We start from the raw sequence: 7,256 nt of genomic DNA on the forward strand, positions 1-7,256 counted from the left end.
AGTAATTCCCTGTCCCCACACACACACACACACACACACACACACACACACACACACACACACACACACACACACACACACACACACACACACACACACACACACACACACACACACACACACACACACACACACACACACACACACACACACTCCCTCATCCTATCCCTCCCTTGTTTTTCTTCTGAAGTGGTGGCATGCTTCGCCATAAGGGGTCACATCTGATGATCCCCCCCTTCTTCTCCATCCTCTGTATTCCAGCCTCTCTCTCTCTCTCTCTCTCTCTCTCTCTCTCTCTCTCTCTCTCTCTCTCTCTCTCTCTCTCTCTCTCTCTCTCTCTCTCTCTCTCTCTCTCTCTCTCTCTCTCTCTCTCTCTCTCTCTCTCTCCCTCCCTCTCACTCACTCCAGGCCTCATAAATGTCATCTACGTCCGTCTGGACATTAATCTGTGTGAAGCCCCACAGTGGCTCTCTCTCCGAAACAAAACAACCCCCGCCCCACCCCCACCCCCACCCCTCACCACCCACCCCATCATCGCATGGCGGCGACTTTGGCAGGGTGGGAGGAAACAGTGGACGGTGGAAGGAAGAGAGAGAGAGAGAGAGAGAGAGAGAGGAGAGAGAGACGTCTCAGTCCTTTTTTTTTTTTTTTTTTTCAGATGGAGAGAGGTGGGTGGGGGGGGGGGGGGGTCTCCAGTGCATGGAGGAAAAAATGTTGAGGGGGGGGGGCATCATGGAGGGAGGCTGAGTCTGCCATCGCTGTCAATGACAGAGGAAAGAGGTTTGACAGTACAGACAAAAGAAGAGACAAAGAAAGAGAGAGAGAGAGAGAGAGAGAGAGAGAGAGAGAGAGAGAGAAGTGTGGGGGGGGACACAAGCCCCATCAGACACAGGAGATAAATGGAGGGATGCTGGGATAGACGAGGAGCAGAGAGAGAGAGAGGGGGGGGGGCACGCAAGATCTTACGAAGCCCGAATTTATGTGTTGCCATGTGACAGTGGCAGGCCGAAGGAAACAGCCAATCAATGAACAATATAGGCCACGTTGTGTGTGTGTGTGTGTGTGTGTGTGTGTGTGTGTGTGTGTGTGTGTGTGTGTGTGTGTGCTGTGTGTGTGTGTGTGTGTGTGTGTGAGAGGTTTTTTGCACTGTTTTTATTTTTATTTTCCTTTTTTTCCCTGACTATCTACTTCATAGTACTGCGTTCTATCTGTCTGTCATTCAATGTTATATGAGCTACTTCAATGGTTTCCTGTGTAAATAAGCCAAGTGCTTTTCTAGGATCTCCTTTTAGTTGACCTTGTACCAGTGAACTGTACCGACATGAAACTGTACCTTTTCCTATGCAAACTTCTAATAAAATCTTCAATCAATCAATCAATCAATCAATCAAAGGTTCACAGCAAATTATCCTGTGTAAAAATGTACAAAGCACGAGTGGATGAGAGACCAAGAAAAACACTGAGTGATAGAGAGAGAGAGAGACAGACAGACAGACAGACAGACAGACAGACAGACAGACAGACAGACAGATAGCCACAATGGTTAATACAATGACAAGAAGCAGAGACAAAGGAACAAAATAAAATGAAAATCAAACGTCAATCTGACAAAACTGAATGAATGCCATCAACGAGGGAAAGTAGAGCGAAAGTAGAAAGTAAGGGACTAAATAAAATTGCAAAAAAAAAAGAAGTCTACTCTGTCCAAGTCTCTTAGGAGAGCTGTGGGAAGTTCAGAAATCCATAGTCATCAATGGAGAATCCAAGCTAATAGAAAATGCAGGCTTTCTATTCCTGAAAAGTTGCAATGTTAAAGTGGAAGCCATTGTTCTCGCGATAATAAAAAACAAAAATATATTTTCAAAAATATTGTTTAAAAAAAAAATCGGTCAAACAATGATGTCACAAGACTATGGATTTCTGAACTTCCCACAGCTCTCCTAAGAGACTTGGACCGAATATACATTTTTATTTTTTTGCAATTTTATTATGAACATTAGTGAGGACCTATTATATGAAGATAGGTTGAAAAGAGGCAAAGTCCTCCTTTAATTAAATATAGGGCTGAAGTGGTTAAAGGAGTAGTTCACCCCCAAAATGACTTTTTTTCTATTGATTAGTCATGCCATGGAGACTAGAGTTCAATAATATTTTTTGGTTTTTGTCGCATTCCTAAGACAAAAATGTGATAACAATACATTTACCCCCATTCATTCCGGATGGTGACCCGTTTCGAAACGGGTCACCATCCGGAATGAATGGGGGTAAATTTACTCGAATCAAATAGTTGTCTTAAGAATGTGACAAAAACCAAAAAATATTATTGAACTCTAGTCTCCATGGCGTGACTAATCAATAGAAAAAAAGTCATTTTGGGGGTGAACTACTCCTTTAATGTATGTTTTGTAACAATAATCATAACAAGTAACTCAAGTTTTCAAATAATTGTAGTGGAGTAAGAAGTACAATATTTGCCACTGAGAAGTAAAAGTACCAAAAAATCGGGAATGTGCCAGTAAAGCAACAATCCTCAGAATTGTAAGTACAGTACTTGGTTACTTTAAACCACTGGCCATCTGTGCCATGCAAGCAGACTAAGCTGTCCATCAGTATCTCTATCTCGCACCATGCCAGTTTGTGACATCATCATCATAATCTCAGGGGTCCGGGGGCGGGGCGGGGGGGGGGGAGATCCTTCCCATTGGGACAAAACCATCATCGACGTTGGCCGGAGGCCGCATGAGGTGCCAAGCAGTTAGCTCCCACACAGGAGGAGGACTTGAGTCATGTGAGACTCCAACCACAGGGACCCCCCCCCCCCCCTTAATGGTTATTCTGGAGAGAGTGGGAAAAAAGGAAGAGGGGGAGAGGGGAGTGGAACAGAGACACTATAGAGCAGAGCTCTTCAACGTTTTCAAGCCAAGGACCCCTTAGTTGTGAGAGAGAGACGAAGCAGGGACCCCCAAAATCCTGTTAATAGATTCCATATAGTTTCATCGTTCATCAATCATCAGTGTATTTTGGATTCATGTCAATGTGTGTTTTCAGATATTTAACCACTTGAACCGTCAATACTTAATAAACGTGACCTTTCACTCTGTACTTAGTCTGCTCTTTTTCCCCTCTACACCAAAGCTCTTTGCCGTAAATAGCCGATCTCGCAGCGCGAGGCGTTGTGAGCTTGTAGATCGGCTATTTTTGGCTAAAGTTCCCAGAATATGGATGCTATATAGGGGTTCAAGTGGTTAATATAAGAAAAGGTTTCTATCACACAAAGATTTGGAGGACCCCCTGTAGTAACTCTGAGAACCCCCTAGGCGTCCCGGACCCCCTGTTGAAGACCCCTGCTATAGGGGTTGGGTGGGTGTGGGGGATTCTGGGTAAGCTTCCTGCTGATGCGGATCCTCCCGAGTTCAAGTTTCTCATTCTCTCTCTCTCTCTCGCTCTCTGACTGTGTCTCTCTGTCTCTCACCCACTCTCCCCTTCCACTCTCATTCACTGACGTCACGATCGTCTCTCTCTGGGTGGAAAGGGTTGTGAACAGCTGAGGGTTTTAAAATAACGGCTTACACTTCACCAAGCGGGGGGGCATGAATGACTGACATATGACAAGAAAAGAGTTTAGCCACGGATCGGCCTTGGCGAACTTTATACCGACATGAATGAGGTGGACGGGTCCATTCACGCCCTATAGAACCGGTTCCCAGACAAGTCCGTTTGAAATCTGTCCCGTGCGACACTGATCATCCCTCTGCATCGCTACTTCGACCTCATGCCATCTGGGTGAAGATACAGAACGCTGAAGTGGATGGTTTTAGCAGGAGTTTTGCCCCCCTCAGCCATTGCGGCACTAAGCAAACTGCCCTGTCGATATAATGGTTTTCTGTGTACAGTGGGGAGTCTGGGGGACCTCATATTTTGTCTTTGTGATACATTGTGTTATATAGTTATCTGTTGTTGTTTTCAAACAGACTTAATATCCCTTCGGACAATAAACATTATTATTGCGACCGTAGGTCGCAGTTAACTATGGAAAACGCACCAAGAGCACTTGGGTGAATGTGATTTGACGGTCAAAAAGTAGGCAGGCCATAACTCATTGAAGAAGACATTAATATGTAAAGACAGGCGGGCTGACGATCAACGCTCAGTATCGCGGCATCGCGCTATAGACTGACAAGGTAGCGGCTACAGAAACAAATTTGTGTTCATAGGACATCAGATGTTGGCCGCGGCTTGTGATTGGCTGAACCAGAGGCAAGCCAGTGCAACATACTGGCTGTGCGGAGAGAACGAACAGTGAGGTGGTGGGAGGGGGGAGACACGTGAACCAGGGGCTTGTGGGGAGTCGCTGAAGTTGACTGTCATTCTGACCTTGTGAATTATACATTTTCTTGATGTTCGTCTTCACGCAAGACGTTTCTGTTTAGGGGCTGGGCTTAGGGCTCTAATTGTTTCATTATTAATACACAAATACTTGAATTTTTCACTTTTTTTTGGCATCCAGTGTTAGGTAGGGCCATATTATCACTACAGATATGAAAAAAAAGTATTGTTGATTTCATTTCGTCTTTAAGCCAAAAAAGGCCTGTTGGGAGCCGGCAAATGACACTTCACAATTGTTTCAATTACGTCTATAACATCGCAGCTTGCACCTCAATCTTGTATGTCGATCCGCTATATTTCAATAGACAAAACAATGTATTGGGCAGAACCAGTTAAAGACTATATACGCCTACAGCATTGACCGGATTTCCCCAGGGGTCAATACTATATAGGTCCCCCCTCCTTTTTCCCTCTACACCGAAAATAACAAACAAGCCCTCAATGTGTCACAAGATTGGCCATTTTCACAGAATGTTTGCCCTGGAATAGGGACACTATAGGGATCAAGTGATTAAGTGGTTAACCTGGATCATATTTTTATTTTATTTTATTTTTTTCCTGTTTGGTAAAGTCATTTCGCCCCTCATTTCCGAATGAATGAATTTGGGAACACAGTCTGCTGCCGGAATCGTATGAGTCAGACCTAAAAATACATATATTTCACACTCACAGTGTTTCATAAGAGTTTCATTGCTTTGGAATAGATCGCCAATAATGACTTAATGGAGCTGAAGTTAATGTAATATTCCATAATGTGTTTTATTACGAGGCATCACCTTCGGCCAAGCCATGGCTATCTGTTCGGAAAGTCATTTGTTTCATTCATCTACGGGGAAAAAATAGTATCTCTCCCTTTGTCTGGTCTTGCAATATGCAGTCAAACATTTTATGTGATTCTGTCGTGCGTGCGTGCATGTCATGTGCCAAGTGTCAAAAGAAACATTCTAAAAGGTACGACGGGAAAGAGAAGCCGCCAAAAACCATGGCAACGGATGAAAAATCACAACAGATCATCATAATGCAGTCTCTCTCCAGAGCGAGGGGTCGACTTGTGCGGCATGATTTCTTTTTCAACGGGAAACGGAGATGGAACAGAATATATCCTGTTCAGAGATGACCTCAGATTGTGAACGATCCATGAAAGGATGGCTAGTCTACTTCATCTCTGTCTCTCTCTCTCACACACACACACACACACACACACACACACACACACACACACACACACACACACACACACACACACACACACACACACACACACACACACACACACACACACACACACACACACACACACACACACACACACACACACACACACACACACACACACACACACACACACACACACACACACAATGTGCCTTATCTATCACAATCTCGGAGAGACGTGGTTCATGTGTACACGGTGGATTACTGTATATGAGAGAGAAGCTAGCCTAGGCTAGAACAGTTCTGGGCCGGCCCGGGCAGCACTCCAAACGGGCCTCTGCGAGGCTGTGATGAAGTGTCCTGTCATGATGTCAGAACTCCTGAAACTGGTCTCGGTTTCACCTGGGACCTCCCTCACATCAGAGCAATGCTCCTGGCTGCACAGAGCAACCAAAGGAAGAGGGAAGGAGGGGGGGGGGGGGGGAGCAGGCACGTGCACACAGACATGAAAGGGGGCTTGAGCCCCTGCCCTTTTATCCGTCTGTAAAAATAAAAGTGCCCTCTCCAGACCACGAATGCAGTTTTTTACTATGGTGAAAGAAGTGCAAATGTCCTCTTTCCATGCCATGTCCGAAGGCAGCATTCGAGAGAATTGCCTTGTCCAAACTCTCCTGAACGTGAATGCATTATCTTATGTTGAAAGAATTGCCCTCTCGGTGTAGAAATCTATGCCGCACACGCCACGTCTCCAGTATTGCCTTTTTTATGCTTAGTTTAGTGTGGTATCAAATACTGAAAATAGCCGACCCCCAGCGCGACGCGTTGTGAGCTTGGAGGTATGCTATTTTCTATGTTTTAACCAAAAGGCCCTTTTAGACATTTCAGCCCCTGCCTCTCTAAAATTCTCTGCACGTCCCTGGGAGAGAGAGAGAGAGAGAGAGAGAGAGAGAGAGAGAGAGAGAGAGAGAGAGAGAGAGAGAGAGAGAGAGAGAGAGAGAGAGGGAAACTGGTCTTTCCATCTCTGCCTGCCCTGTCCTGACTCCACACTCTCCTCAGAAGGACCTTCATCGAGAGAAAAAGAAAAAATATTCCCAGCGGACCAAACTCACTGCAGTTTCGGAATGACCTGCATGCCTCTTCTTGTCTCTCCTTTCCCGGTGGTGTAAAGTAACTAAGTACGTTTACTCAAGTACTGTACTTGAGTACAGTTTTGAGGATTTTGCACTTCACTTGAGTATTTCCAGTTTCCAGTTCTTTTACTTCTACTCCACTACATATCGGATCCTAATATTGTACATTCACTTTGCAGAAATAAATTATAATATTATAACACATACGTGAACAATTTTAGCCCTATTTTACACCTTGATTATTTGAAAATAGCCGACCTATAAGCTTGTAGATCTGATATTTTTAAACATTTTACTTTTGGTACTTTGGTAAGTACATTTTGATGTACATTTTCATACATTTTGAACGTGGGCCTTTAGCTTGTAACAGAGTATTTCTATATTGCATTGTATTGGTACTTTTTCCACCACTGTCCTTTCCTCTCCCCTCCTCTCCTCTCCCCTCCCCTCCTCCCCTCCTCCTCTTCCCTTATCCTCTCTCCTCTCCTCTCCTCTCCTCTCCTCTCCTCTCCTCTCCCCTCCTCTCCCCTCCCCTCCTCCCCTCCTCCTCCTCTCCCCTCCTCTCCTCTCCCCTCCCCTCACCTC

The sequence above is a fragment of the Nannobrachium achirus genome (assembly GCF_963921795.1).
Source record: "Nannobrachium achirus genome assembly, chromosome: 23".
Classification (NCBI taxonomy): domain Eukaryota; kingdom Metazoa; phylum Chordata; class Actinopteri; order Myctophiformes; family Myctophidae; genus Nannobrachium; species Nannobrachium achirus.